Source organism: Epinephelus lanceolatus, chromosome 4, assembly GCF_041903045.1.
Source record: "Epinephelus lanceolatus isolate andai-2023 chromosome 4, ASM4190304v1, whole genome shotgun sequence".
Taxonomy (NCBI): Eukaryota; Metazoa; Chordata; class Actinopteri; order Perciformes; family Serranidae; genus Epinephelus; species Epinephelus lanceolatus.
In genome coordinates, this window is record NC_135737.1 from 7,612,725 (window position 1) to 7,628,542 (window position 15,818).

The window sequence follows — 15,818 nt, forward strand, 5'->3', positions numbered from 1 at the left end:
ACTTACTGTAACACTTTCTCCAAATTCATTATCCTTGTTTTCATCAGAGCCATCAGATTTGGTGGTTGTCTAACTTTAAGTGGGTACTATTTTCACCTGGTGTTAACAAACGAAATGTCATCTGGATATGTTATGTGGATAATGATATCTATAACTGGAGAAAAGGAGTTCTTCCAGAACTGTGTAGCTGAATCAGGTCTTCTTGAGATCAACAGCAAACCTCAGATGGAAAGGACTGAAGCACACTGATTTGTGGACTGACATTGAGATACCCAAAAATAACAACACTAGTGTAGATCCAAGACAGGTGTGGCCACAGTCCCATAGTCCTTACACTATTATCACCCCATACACTATTATCACATCACAATCAAAAGAACACAGATATTATTTACAGTTACATACTGTAAAACTTCAGTTAAAGCCTTGTCCCAAATAAACGCCCAGTCCATTTTACTAGCCTGATATGGCTTCACATTTTGACAAATAAATACTTGTCTTGACTCCCTCCGTTACCTCTTAAGTCATATAATCAAGTATGTGTCTGTTGTTCGATTACCAGGAAAGTATTCATTTTCCTTCATATTCCATCAAAAGACTCAAAAGGGTTTGTCATACAATTTAATCCAAGTTGTTTTAACAGCAGAAAGTGGTGTTGTATCAGTATGCCAGGTGCCGTGATCCCTGGGTGCCATAGTGCTGTAACTCTCTCTCTCTGATGAATGATTCATAATGGATATATTATCTGAAGCCTCATTTTTATACAAGTAATATTCATACTGGTTTAAATAAAATTTTTCATTGTATTTCCCATCTTTACTGAGCAACAGTTTTGTGTGAAAGGAATTAAAGGCCTGTCCCAAATGTGAGCCCATTGAGTTCAATGATTTAAGCAAACTTCTACTACTTTTACTAAAGTTTTACAGTACATTCAAGTATACTTGAATTAGATAATTGATTAGTTGAAGCATGACAAAAGCAGGAGAAATTCAGTTCTTCAGTACAGCTAGTTTTAACAATTGCATGAGAAACACTGCTGCTATAATATGTAGTGATGTCACCTGATACAGCATCAAACTGCTGGATTTCTGCCTGGGCAGTTTTTTTCTGTCTATGGTGCACCATCATTACATTACATTACATCAATACATAATATACATTTCACGTCATCCAGCTGACTTTTACTTATGACGCAGGCAGGGAGTTGCCAGTGCTGCCGGCATGGTATGGTGTGGGGGGGCGGCCTTTGCACACACTTTGCACACCACAGTGACACAGACCTGGTTGAATATAGAACCTTTTAGGGCCAGCGTTACAGTGACATCATTTCATTTGCTCGAGGCAAAGCACGACTCACCACGACTGTAGGTTACACTTAAAATGTGGTATTGTTGTGTTACTGGAAGCCAGTGGGTGCCACTGCCTATCAACAACAACAAAGACAGCTATGGAGGAATACGATAAGATGAAAGGGCTGGACAGAGACGATCGTCAAAAATGCTCACGTGCAGCGCACACTTCATATCAGGTTTGGGAAAAAGTATTTACTGTTGTAGGGATGATTAACATTATGGGTATAAAATGTTCTCATGTCCACCTAAACAGAAACTTAGGAGATATTAAGAGGAATATTGGGTTTCTCTGTAACGCTAATTTTTCAGCACATTAGCTAACCTTAGCTTTAATAGGACAATGAACTGGAGGAAACCGTTCAAGTGTCGTCCTCCTTTGTAAGATTGGCATAGTAATCAACCACAAAGCCAGCCATCCCACCTTCAGCAATTCTGTCAAATCATCCATGCACTGAGTGAGAGCATATGGGTCAGCCAGTCTGGTCCTGTTGGTCATTGTTTACTTTTTTCCAAGTAACACTTGTAGCCCTGGAGTGTAAGTGACCTGACAGGGTGTGTTCATTAATTCAGTCTGATGCTCTACACTAAAATGAGAGCCCTGTTGATCGAAGAAACCAAGCATTATATTTCTACTTGAATTAATGAAAGGTTAAGTTAATCACACATTCACTCCGCTCTCCCCCAGACAGAAAGCCCAGAGTACACTCTGTCACGCTGAGAATGCGGTGCTCTGGATAACCAAGCACCGGTACATTCCGACAAAGCTCCGAATTTACAAATGGTCCAGTTTGTGCCAAAGTGTGCTGCGGCACTTGGAATGCATGCACCACTCGCATCATCTTCCTCCATTGACTAAAACAAGCCAGCAGAACTTGCTAGTTGCTAGAAATGTCAGGAAAACTGTTTTGCCTCCAGGTAAGCCCCGCCCACCAAAAAAAGATCATGCTGTTTACTAACAGTAAAAGGGTCCATAGGAATGGAAGTACAGTGAATTACACAGACAGGTATTTGTCAAAGCATTATTATAAGCACCAATCTATGTTTGAATTCATTTGTTATGAAAATTTGTTGTCCGTTAGCCATGTCACATGCCATCATTTTGATATTATGTCACATTTGTGCTAAATATAAAATACATTTAATTCCATTTAATAACAAAGTGAATAAGCAAAGTATCCCTTTCAGCAAAGTTTTGAATGCATGATTTTACTTCTAATGGAGTATTTCTACGCTATTGCATTGATACTTTCATTGAAAATAAAAGCTCTGAGTCCACTTGGATGGAGCTGGTAACAAACATGGTGGGTCTGAAGTGAAGATAAGTGCTGATGCTATCTCTGCTTTTTGCTTTGCTGAAGGAAGGGGCTGAGGTGGAGCTGGGTGAACTTTTAACTTCTTTGGTAGATTTTTTATTTTTATTTTTTCATAGAATGTGGCTAAACTGTACGTCATTTACACCTGGCTGAGACTGGATCGACCAGACCACCTCCGGATGTGGTCTGGATAACGAACCATACTTCCTATGCACCTTGTATTGTTTGACTGATTCATAACCTGTTAAAATAAATTTTCATACCTAAACAACATTTGGTTTGACTTATTAACAGTTTAAGATTACAACTGTCATCTAATGCTTTATTAGGACTGTGCGCGTGTGGTTTGATCAGCTTTGAATGACAATGCTGGCTACATTAGCCAATAACTCCATAATTATCATCAAATATTGTTTATCTCAATGATGATGTTTAGAAGTATGTGACATCATCAGTGAGTAGAGCACAGATGAAAACACAAATACAGAAAATTCTCATGGGAAATAACCAAAACAAACCAAAACCACTGACTGAGAACATTTTCAGGGCCTTCAAGTGTCCAACACACCACATTGTGCCTGGTTCATATGTGCTCACAACAACTAATATGCTCACATGACATGTGTTGGTGTACAGATCCAAAAATTCAAAGCATTTCAAACGGTTCAGTTTACAAAATATAAATGTCATGTAACAAGATACAGGGCACTCTGTCGTTCCTCAGATTCAGTACATTCCACATTTTGTATAGACATTTTGCTGAAACAAATATCTCCTCGTAAAATGTATCAATTTAACGTTTGCCAGACACCCAAAACATATCATTCATATTAATTTATTTATTTATTGTTAATACTGTTTTCTCATTTATTTTATTTTCCAAATAAGGGACTCTGTAGGTCACTGCACAATTGGACATAAAATATAATAATCATAATAAGTAATCATAATATAGGATGCCACCCTACTTCCAGCCGCTTGGAGACTACTTCAAGTGCAGGAGCTCCAATGCCAGTCCTGGAGCCTCCTGTGCTCACTAGAATCCAGCCAGCTCATCTCAACTAGCCATCATATTTGTTTACATTATTTACATTAAATGCTAATGTTAATGACCCCATGTTGCGTCCACTCCGTGGACCAGTATCCATGCTGTATTGACATCATGTTATTGTGGTGGGCTGGTTGGGTTTTACAACAAACACAGTGTACAGAGTTTTCATTTTGTTTCAGCTTGTAATGATTCCAAAGTTTGGACACTTGATGTCATTTTCTGGCCTGTCTCTACTCTTCATCCTTTGCAATTTTGTCTTTCTTCCTCCATTTTCAAATTCCGTGCCATTGAATCATATCACTAGAAAACCCGTTTGACAGTAATAACCATGGGTTTAAAACACAGTCTGCTGTACACAGTTACACTTAAATTACTTTCTTGAGAAATCATTTCAGGCCCAATCCACACACACATCACACATGTTAATACAAGGTGTAAATGGGGTATAAAAGAACAGACAACATAATGATGTTTTTTTGTTTTTTTTTAGTATAGCTCAACATGGGGTAAATTTATCTTATAATAGATGCACCCAAACACCAACTGACATCCAAATGAAAACAAATAGACAAAAAACACAATGTAACACCAGAAACATAAGGGATTGCACACACGCATGCGCACACTGCTGTCTGGTTAAATGAGGCATGCTGTGATACACTGTTGTGAAATGTGTATGACAGTAAGACAGAGAGAATAATTGTGACTGCGAGATAGAGCAAATGATGTGTTGGAGGGAAGTAAACAATGCCAGTTCCTGTGATAGACTGCAAAACACTTTCCGTCTCATTGACTTTGAATAATTTTTCACATCAAATGAAAAGTAATTACATCACAACAACTCAACTTGTGTTGAATGGTTTCCTGTGTCTACGTCTGTAAAGCAAGATGAATATTTATATTGGTCAGTGATTTTAGTGAGCCTCTTCAGACACTATGTACAAACTATATGGAAGAAAATTTTTGAAGATTATATTTACAAGGAGCTGCCTATCATTACAAAGGCACACAGAATGTGCAGCATGTACTTTTTATCCTCAAAATCACAAAAAAATTATAAAATTTGAGCAAACCTGCAACGGTTTTAATCGGTGGTGTAGTGGTAGTTGATAAGGGGGGTGTACTGCTGGTGGATGGGTAGGTAACTAAGTTGGTATTCTTTCCAAAATATACCAGTGGCTTTTTGGCTGATAGGTGGGTACACTATAAACTGCCAGAGCACCTGCCCTCCACCACACCATTGATCCTAAAGTGGACATTATTAATTATGTTATAGACTACATATACATATATGTATATGTATAATTTGTGTTGTTTGGACTAGGGGTGGGCAACATATCAAATATCCGCTATGTATCATGTCATTTTTTTAAGCTACCGGTATGAGACTCGATTGGGTATTTTGGTTTTCCTGTTCCCCCGTGTGGCTCTCTCCCTCTCACAGAAACATAAAGAAAACATAAAGAAAAACTCACAAACATGGTACATCACTCCTCCACCCGTCTAGATCACTGTCTCCCAAGCAATAATCTGTGAGCAAACGAGGCGTGCTTCTCATCGGCAGGGCTCCGGACCATCACTATTTAGTCACATTTTAAGTTAAGTTTAAGTTTATTTACTTTATTAATCCCCCTGAGGGGAAATTCAATGTTTTCACTCTTGCTTGTCAATTACACACAGGTCTGAAAGACACACACATGCACAAACAGGACCTATACATGCACAAAGTGGAGAGAGCAATGTCAGAGTGAGGGGGCTGGGGTTCGGGGGTTCGGTGCCTTGCTCAGAGGCACCTCGGCAGTGCCCAGGAGGTGAACTGGCACCTCTCCAGCCACCACTTCACGCTCCATATTAGGTCCGGCCGGGGAGGCGACCCTCCAGTTCCCAACCCATGTCCCTATGGACTGAGCTACTGCCACCCATTCTGTGACCATGGAGATCCACTGCCACTTGCAAATATTATTAATATATGAACTGGGGAGCTGTTAGTACGTTTCCAGCTCACTGTAAGTAAATCCTCATGTTTAAAGACGCCGCGGCAATAACTTTGTGCTAACTCCTAACAACTGTTGACTGGACGCTTCAGGTTCACTGGAAAAACATCAAGACTTCCGGTCCAAGCTGAGCTGAGATGGGTGCTTCAAAATAAAAGCAACAGTGGTTCTACTTTGATTTATTCAATCACATAAAGTATTTTATTCAGCTTCACTATAACAGTACTTTAACTTAATTATGACAGTAGCTGCTTTATTTAACTTTATTGTAATTGTAGTTCATTTAATATAGTTTTATATTAGTCTACAGTACTTACAGTACAGGAGATTTCAAAATAGTGTCATATATATAGTGTATCACAATATAGCCTTTTATGTCATATCACTAAGGCCTTGTTCATATTGCCAGCCCAGACTGTTTTGTTGGCATATCCAGATTGCATCTCGTATATGGACAGCGAAAAATCTTGCAAAGAATTCTGCAAACCAGATCCAAACCACATTTGGAAGTGGTTTGAAATGCAATTACGATCAAATTTCTACAGATGTGTCTCAGTCTGGATGCTCTGGCTCCTCAAATCATTGTAGTCATTGAACACAACATACAACAACATTAAATCAATGGTGCTTCTCACAGTCAAGAATGCTTCCTTGGTAGGACGGGTTCTTCCAAGTCAGGTACTACAGAGGCTAGGCAAGATGCAGGTTTATGACCATAGGCTCCAACTTCATTGACCCAATCTCCATCTGGATCTCTGACTGTTATCCATCAGTGTCTTGACACTGTTGACCTGAACTCTGACAGACTCCTAGCAGATACAATTGCTGTGTTCTGTTTACTGTGTGGATTGCATAGATTGGCCTGCATACAGTATATGATCATAATCCCAGAAAGTTGCTATCAGTATGTAAGACTGAAGTCAGCCATAGCCAGTATTTTGTGCTGATATTTCATCTCTTTTACTGGCTCGTTAGGCTGTAATGTATAACATTTGCAAACCCCTAATTTGTATAGAAATGTACATAATCACTCATTAATGTTGCTTTGATAGTAAATCTAGTCACTGCTGTCTAGTGTGGTCATGGATGGATGGGTTAAATGGAAACAAAACGTATGTAACTCCACTGAGTTTATGAACTGACTGAGTTCAGGCAGTTGTGTGATCAATCAACATAAAACAGGCAGTTTCTATAAAGGCCAATTGTAAAGCTTTTAGAAACTAAATCCAACCACATACTGGTGCACCATGTTCTGTGAGTCAGAGTTTGCCATGGAAATGAGGTTTACTCCACTTCAGGCATGTTAATGTGTCTAATCCTTGGATTATGGACCCATTTCAAGGTGAAATTACATCAGTGAGTGTGGGGATCACCATAATAATGGTTTACTGGTGGCATCTTCTGCTAATCCTATTTCATTCATAATCAAAAGCAGGTAGCATGCAGCTTTGCACATTTCTTGTCTGCACAAAAAAATGATGCAGACACCGCAGGAAGTTAGCTGAATTCCTGATTTCCTACGTGCTGTCCTACCAATACAAAGTACTGTGAAAAAAAATCTGGTAGTTTCATAGTAAAAAATGCTTTTCACAGGGTTCTACCATAAGGGTTAGGAAATGTAACATATGCTGGCCCAGAGGGTTCAGCACACTGGAAATAGACACAAGTAAATGAATAATCATCCATTTGACAACATGTGCAGCATTTTAGAAAACATATTGGGTGATACCCGCACAGCATATTAAAAAAAAAAAAACAATTCAAGGACACATTCAGTGTAAGGGGTTGTGCTTGGACCCAAATGCAGCATACAGGACACAAGAAGAGTTGGTAAGGACGTTGAATGCCACAGCACCGCAGATACAGGACAGGAAAAGTTGTCAGCACACAATGTAGTTTAACACCCCAGCAAAGCCTCTCCACAAAGTCCTTAGCAGCTCGACTGTTTTGGCAGGCTGAACCAGGCCAGGAGGCAGGTGAGTGGGTGGTGACATTTGCCCAATCACACACACAGTTCAGTTCAATAATAGGCAATGGCACCGTGAAGGAGCTGGCAGGCGACGTAGTCATGGATGCAGAGTATCTGCAACCAGGTAAGTACACAGTCCAAGCAGATGAACCACTGGTGAATAGGCAGAAGGTAGGTCAAGGCCAGGCAGAGGGTCGAGAAGGCAGCAGGTAAATACTCAATGGCTAGTGTGGCAGCACAGTGAAAGTCTCTAGACCACAGGAAACCACAGGTAAGCAGATGGGAAAACTGACATTGAAGAATCATTGTCGGATAGTAATGCCAAGCAGCCACAGGCAAACAGGTACCAAGAACACAGAAGCAAATCTCGAGGTCGAGGACAGAAGGCTGGTGCATTTATCGGACAGGAATCAGACAAGGCAGATTAGTCAGACACAGTCAGGGTTGGCAACAGGAAATCAGTCCAGTCTGGCATGAATGGTAAAGAACAATCTGATAACGAGTGTGTATGAGGCTAGGGTATATATATACTGGCTGTAGGTAATGAGGAACAGGTGAAGTGAGTTGCCTTGATGAGGTGGTTGTGACTAGTGCTGAGGCAAAGGAAAACCAGGATGAATGGAAAATGACTGAATGGGCGCTGGGTGACTGGGCATGCAGAAATGAGCAGGTGATGAGAAATGTAAAACTGTGACATTAAAAGCATTTTAAAAATGCTCAAACCCCAAATTGCTCCTGAAGCTCACAACACAATGGAAACTGTTTCCAGGGGACATACAGCTGTGACACACTTGTTGTCACAATGTGTGGCTTGTGAAGTTATTTGAAGTCAGTTATCTGTCACTTATTTAAACATTGTGATCACACGATTCAGATATTATTGCAGATAACTGGTGTTAATTGCAATTACTCAGATTAACTGAAATAATAATAACCAAAATAACCCAAACATAATTGAATAACAAAAATAATATAAAATAGACATTTAGCCACTAAACGTAACAAAACAGTGAATAGCTGTAACAGCTTCATTCGCATCCCCCCATGACCCTCTACCACTGTGCCAAATTTCACAGTGAGGAGAAAAACGTGGAACAGACACACACACACACAGACAGAGTTTTCGTCATTATATAGTAAGATAAGATAGTAAGATAACAACTACTGGACTACAACTGGACACAGGGACAGAAGTCAGCCTCTATTGTTTGTTTCCAGAGAGCGTGGGGAATCTATGCCTGTAAGTATAAGCACATATTTAATTTTGTGTTAAGCATGTTGTGGCAGCGGGGTGTGGTTGAGTTTCCGGCTGCTGGAGGAGGGAGGGGGAGCGTCTCAGCCGGCGACCAGACAGCTGGACAGAATCAGGTAATCACAGTCAAACCATAAAAGCATGCTGGTAACCTGGTTCTGGTTCTCTTGCAGTAGGCTGGGTCCGGGAAGGGAGCGGACGGTAGGGCCGCAAGAGAGGGAGAGAGAGAGAGAGAGAGAGAGAGAGAGAGAGAGAGAGAGAGAGAGAGAGAGAGAGAGAGAGAGCAAGCCGGAACTGGAGCTGGAACCGGCTCGTGTGTATATGTGTGCGTTATAGGCTATAGCAGAGCTTCTAAACTATGGAACAATCTCCCATCTGAGATAAGAAACAGTAAAATCTATCACACCTTCAAACAAAAGCTCAGGACCTGGTTTTTGGACAATCAGACATGTGAACATAAACAACACAGTACGTTGCTCACCATCACCACAACATATTGTTATTTTTGGATAAATTGCTGCTAACTTGCTTTATGTCTTTGCCCACTGCCAGACAGGCAACTCTGCATGGGTGTGTACGCTGTATCTATTTTATTAACAGCATAGCCAACTTTCTGTAGCATGGCTTGTGTGTCAGTGCATTTCACCGTACATAATGACTGTTGGGTTTTATCTATTTTTACTTTCCATTGCTGCTCTGCATGTCTGACTGTAATGCCAATCTGTGTGTTTGTGCTTGGTGTTTCTTGCATATCTGTTTGTGCTATCATACAGTTTGTTGTTGTTGTGTTATTGTATTGTACTGGTGCTCTGCTATTGCTTTGCATAGCCTCTGTTCTATCTTGACAATTTCTTATTGCTATAATTAATTCTATCTTTATTGTCCTGTGATTTTTTTTATCCTTTTATTGGTTTCCAAACATTTTGCCAAAGGACTGCAGTTGAAAATTAGCCAGCTGGCTGACACTGGCACATTTACAGAAATGTTGATTAATGTGAGTTGTCCTTAGAAATAAAAGAAATGTAAAAACATTTGAAAAAAAAATCTATCAGAGAGGTGGAAAGCTGTGGCCAGTGAAGAAATTGTTTTTTCAATATGGTGCATCCCCTGGATAGCAAACCATCTTCAGGTCATCATATCCATGTGTCAATACAGTTTCAGTCCGTAGCACAATCACATCATCACAGTGTAGCAGGGAAAAAAACAGTGCATGCCCTGAATGGTAAAGCATGACATATTTACCCTCTTAATTGTTTATGTGTTCATTTCTAATAAATAATGAATTTATTTATTTATTTGTTTATCATGTCAATAGTGAACCGTGATGTTCATGTTCACAAGACATTACAACAACTTCATAAACAACAACTGATTAAACATATACACCTCAATCTGTATCCATATCAATCACAGACACATGTAGCCTTTCATCTTTCAACTGACGCCTCCTTACCAAACTATATGCTTACTATGGCCACTGCATTAGTACTATGCTATGACGTTTTTAATGACATTTTGACAACATACTATACTATGACATTTTTTTATTATATTTTGATGACATACTATACTATGACATTTTTTTATTATATTTTGATGACATACTATACTATGACGTTTTTAATGACATTTTGACAACATACTATACTATGACATTTTTTTATTATATTTTGATGACATACTATACTATGACATTTTTTTATTATATTTTGATGACATACTATACTATGACGTTTTTAATGACATTTTGACAACATACTATACTATGACATTTTTTTATTATATTTTGATGACATACTATACTATGACATTTTTTTATTATATTTTGATGACATACTATACTATGACGTTTTTAATGACATTTTGATGACATACTATACTATGATTTTTTTTATGATATTTTGATGACATACTATACTATGACGTTTTTTTATATTTTGATGACATACTATACTATGACATTTTTTATGACATTTCGACGACATACTATACTATGACGTTTTTAATGACATTTTGACGACATACTATACTATGATTTTTTTTATGATATTTTGATGACATACTATACTATGACGTTTTTTTATATTTTGATGACATACTATACTATGACATTTTTTATGACATTTCGACAACATATTATACTATGATGTTTTTTATGACATTTTGATGACATACTATACTATGATGTTTTTTATGATATTTTGATGACATACTATACTATGACGTTTTTTTATGATATTTTGACGAGATACTATACTATGACCTTTTTTTATGATATTTTGATGACATACTATACTATGACGTTTTTTTATATTTTGATGACATACTATACTATGACGTTTTATAACACATTTTGATGATATACTATACTATGACGTTTTTTATGACATTTTGATGACATACTATACTATGACGTTTTATATGACATTTGACGACATACTATACTATGACGTTTTATATGACATTTCGACGACATACTATACTATGATGTTTTTTTATGACATTTTGATGACATACTATACTATGATGTTTTTTTATGATATTTTGATGACATACTATACTATGACGTTTTTTATGACATTTTGATGACATACTATACTATGACGTTTTTAATGACATTTTGATGACATACTATACTATGACATTTTTTATGACATTTCGACGACATACTATACTATGATGTTTTTTTTATGATATTTTGATGACATACTATACTATGACGTTTTATATGACATTTTGATGACATACTATACTATGATGTTTTATGTTACATTTTGACGACATACTATACTATGATGTTTTTTTATGATATTTTGATGACATACTATACTATGATGTTTTTTATGACATTTTGATGACATATTATACTATGATTTTTTTTATGATATTTTGATGACATACTATACTATGACGTTTTTAATGACATTTTGATGACATACTATACTATGACGTTTTTAATGACATTTTGATGACATACTATACTATGACGTTTTATATTACATTTTGACGACATACTATACTATGATGTTTTTTTATGATATTTTGATGACATACTATACTATGACTTTTTTTATGATATTTTGACGACATACTATACTATGACATTTTATATGACATTTTGATGACATACTATACTATGACGTTTTATGACATTTTGACGACATACTATACTATGATGTTTTTTATGATATTTTGATGACATACTATACCATGACATTTTTTATGACATTTCGACGACATACTATACTATGATTTTTTTTTAATGATATTTTGATGACATACTATACTATGACGTTTTTTATGACATTTTGACGACATACTATACTATGACGTTTTTTATGATATTTTGATGACATACTATACTATGACGTTTTTAATGACATTTTGATGACATACTATACTTTAACGTTTTTTTATGATATTCTGATGACATACTATGCTATGACATTTTTTTATGATATTGTGATGAGATACTTTACTATGACATTTTTTATGATATTTTGACAACATACTATACTATGACATCTGTTATGATATATTTATGACATACTATATACTATGACATTTTTAATGATATTTTGGCGATATACTATGACAATTTTTATGACTTTCTGATATACTATAATATGACTTGTATAATATTTTGACAACATACTATACTATGACTTTTTTATATTTTCACAGCAAACTATACTATAAGGTTTTTTATGATATTTTGATGACATAATGTACCATTTTTTTATGAGATTATATGACATGCTTTACTATTCCAATCAGGAGTGACTCAAACATGAAAAATGTGGAAAATCTTTGGCGATTAGACCCCATTGAGATGGTATGATTTAGGGAGCATGATGACTCCATTGTCCAGTAGGGAACCCCCAAGAGGTCTAGACGGTGGTGGTGGTAAAGGTGGTGAAGATGACATGTGAGGAAGATGGAGAAGTGCTGATGATCTGGATGAGTAGAGGAATGAGCCTTTGCTTGAGCTTGTCCTGGACTCTGGATATGATGACTAGGGGTGAACAGGGTGGAGGAGGGCACTACAGTTCTAAATCAGTTGACGGCTGACAGCGGCAGAAGAGAGAGCAGATTTAAAATTTTGCAGTAGTATCGTGACTGGCTGATGGAGATCATGGCAAAGTTTCATTGGATAACTAGAAGAGTGAATACCCATAGTCAGCTGATAAGAGGAAGCAGTGGGGGTGGGATGGAGAGAATTATGAATGGATGAGCACAAAGAAAGTCTTCCTGATTAAACACATAAAATCCCAAATCTGAAAACTGTAATTATAAAACCATACACTGTAGATGTATTTGTAAATACAGTCTATGAGCTGAGTTTAGAGAGCACCAAAATCATCTACCCACTCTCAGGTAAATCAAATGTGATAATCCATACAAATTTAAATAAACTGCTGTAAAACTTTAGTAGTTCAACATTTTGGGAAACATGCTTATTCTCTTTCTGTCTGTGTGAGTTTTCATGTTTTGCTTTCACCCACAGAGACTATGAACTAAACGGGATCTCGTCTTGCCAAAATACGAACAACAATAAAGATTGTACAGCGTTAAGCCGACTGCCTTCCATCTGTACCCGTGCGTGTGAGTGTGTGACCTCACACATGTAAAATAAAAATGGATTGTTTTTCAGGATAATATAATGCAGTCACAATGCTAATGTTTGGTAGCGCATTAATGGTAATTCCCATTATGTGTTAATGGAGGTGGAAAAAGAACTTCGATCATTTCCTTAGGTAAAAGTAGTTAGCAGTGGTCATGGAAGGTAACGAAGTACATTTATTCTCAAGTACTGTATTTAATTATAATTTTGATGTACTTTACTTAAGTATTTCCATATACTGCTTCTTAATTCTTCTTCTTCATTACATCTGAGAGGGAAATATTTTGACTAGATTCAGACTAATAATAAAAATATGAACAATTGATTTATGATGGTTAAACATAAGACTTGACTGCTAACTCCAAAAAAAAACCACATTTACTAGCCTTAACATTAAAGTGATTAACACATGAATGCATAAGTGATTTTATTTTATCTGAAATGAACCGTTCTGCAGACTGAGTACTTTCACTTTTTGTTTCTCTTACACTTTTACCTTAGTAAGAGATCTGATTACTTCTGCGACCACTGCAGCCGTGGGTCAAATTAGTCCGTTAGCTCAATAAAAACACATAATGACAATTACTATTGACGGGTTACTGAAAATCAGCATCGAGATAATATTGTCCTTACAAACGATTCATTTTTATTTCACATGTTTAACATAAATTGATACGTAGAGGCATAAATTCCCCATGCTGTCTGGAAAAGAACAGTTCTGCACACAATGTGACTAATATTTGAATAAAGTAGCCTCAAGATAGAGTAAATAAATGAAGCAAAAAAAAAATTTGCTCACTCATGATACTGGTGTTACAGGAAAATCAAAAACCCAACAATGACAAAACATTTGTGATGCTGTAAGTATGTCAGCAGCAGTGGTGGAGGAAGTGTTCAGATCCTTTACTTGAGTAAAAGTATTAATACCACACTGCAAAAATACTCAGTTACTAGTAAAGGTCCTGCATTGTAAATGTTACATATTAAGTAAAAATATGTGAGGATAATTGGGGAAATGTATTTATGTATTAAAACTACTCAATGCATTAATAAATAATTAAAAAAAAATACTTTAAAGGAGAAGCAGCAAGTTCTCATAGTTTTGAAGCTGGAACCCTGATTTCTTTTACATGAAAAATGACAACTAATTTTAAAAACAGCTGACAATTTTCTGATCAATCGACTTAAACTTCCAGCTGCACTTGTATAGTTTTATATGGTTTGTGTGTAAACATTTTAATTTGTAAAGTAACTAAAGTAATCACAGCAATTGAGTAAAAGGTACAATATTTCTCTCTGAAGTGTGGAGTAGAAGTAGAAACCAGCGTGAGATTAAAATACTGAAGTAAAGTAAAATTACCCCAAATGTGTATTTAAGTAAAGTAGTTGAGTCAGTGGACTTACATTTACATCCCAGCACCTGTCAGCAGAGGGACACACAGTTACTGAAATTACAGTAATTGGGATCATGGACCAAGTTAAGTATTTCTTTAGCCCTAAAAGTTAACAATCAAATCACTCCAATTACTCTAAAACATAATCTAAGTTTTATTATGTGATTTTTAGCCTATATGATTTTGAATATGCATTTTTTTTAAATTAAAGGGGCAAAAAGCGAAATCATTTCACCGCTAGGTTTGCTGTTGTGCACTGCCTGTAGACCAAAACAAAGTGTGTCATGAGCCACTCCTCCCTCTACCTCTGCTCTCCACCCCCCACCCCCCGACCCTCCACTAGCTGAGTGAAGCTGGGTGAAGTGGAGGCTGCAGAGGAAACACCGGGATGGGTTAATGTCCAGAGCTTGAGCAGCCCACCAGGCTGCCCGCCTGGCTCGCGGGCTGCCTGCTAGGCTAAAACATCGCTCTCACTCATGGAGAAGAGTAGGAACGTTAGCGCTAGCTCCCGGTGTTAGCACTAGCCGGGATCCGAGTCGGCTAGAGCCCGCCAGGCTGCCCGCCTGGCTTGCGGGCTGCCTGCTAAGCTAAAACATCACTCTCACTCATGGAGAAGAGTAGGAACGTTAGCGTTAGCTCCCGGTGTTAGCACTAGCCGGGTCGGCTAGAGCCCGTCAGGCTGCTCAAGCTCCGGACATTAACCCATCCCGGTGTTTACTCCGCAGCCTCCACTTCACCCAGCTTCACTCAGCTGCCCGATAAACCCGCTGCTTCTTCCCACTTTAACCTGAAGCAATGTTTTAGCCTAGTGGGCAGCCCGCGAGCCAGCTGCCCGCTAGGCTAAAACATCGCTCTCACTCATGGAGAAG